We start from the raw sequence: 1040 nt of genomic DNA, 5'->3' as shown, positions 1-1040 counted from the left end.
CAGAAATCCTCAATAAATAAATTAAAAAAAAACAGCAAAATACCTATCTTGGATAAGCAGCACTTATAAACAAGTTTCTTTTAGCAGCTGTTGTTCCTTCCTCAGCATACAAACAATTGAAAGATAGAATAATAACATGGTATCCAGATTCTCTGTGTTTTCCATCTTTATGTGGTTTTACTTTAAACTCGATTTTTTTTATTTCATTTATTTTTATTTTAGTTTATTTATTTATCAAAAATTTCTACCTCCTCCCACTCCTCCCAAACCCCCTCCCCCTCCCTCTCCAGTCCTAAGAGAAGTCAGGGTGTCCTGTCCTGTGAGAAGTCCAAAGCCCTCCCCCCTCCATCCATGTCTAGGAAGGTGTACATCCAAACAGACTAGGCTCCCAAAAGGCCAGTACATGCAGCAGAATCAAAACACAGTGCCATTATCATTGGCTTCTCAGTCAGCCCTCATTGTCAGCCACATTCAGAGAGTTCAGTCTGACCACATGCTCGTTCAGTCCTAGTCCAGCTGGCCTTGGTGAGCTCCAATTAGATCTGTCACACTGTCTCAGTGGGTGGACACACCCCTCACAGTCCTGACTTCTTTGCTCATGTTCTCCTTCTGCTCTTCATCTGGACCTTGGGCGCTCAGTCCATTGCTCCAGTGTGGGTCTCTGTCTCTATCTCCATCCATCACCAGATGAAGGTTCTATGGTGATATGCAAGATATTCATCGGTGTGCCTATAGGACAAGACCATTTCAGGAACCTTCTATTCTGCTGCCCAAGGACCTAGCTGGGGATATCCCCTTGGACACCTGGGAACCCCTCTAGAGCCAAGTTTCTTGCCAAACCTAAAATGGCTCCCTTAATGTAGATATCTACTTCCCTGCTCCCATATCCACCCTTCCTCCATCTCAACCAGCCAATTTCCCCAAGCTCTTCCCAATCCTTCCCTTCTTACTTTTCTCTTCCCATCATCCCTTCCCCCCATTCCACCCACACCCCAGTGTTCCCAACTTTTCCCTGGTGATCTTGTCTACTTCCAGTATCA

Source organism: Microtus ochrogaster, chromosome X, assembly GCF_000317375.1.
Source record: "Microtus ochrogaster isolate Prairie Vole_2 chromosome X, MicOch1.0, whole genome shotgun sequence".
Classification (NCBI taxonomy): domain Eukaryota; kingdom Metazoa; phylum Chordata; class Mammalia; order Rodentia; family Cricetidae; genus Microtus; species Microtus ochrogaster.
The sequence above is the reverse complement of the archived record's forward strand: the minus strand, read 5'-3'. Positions refer to the sequence as shown.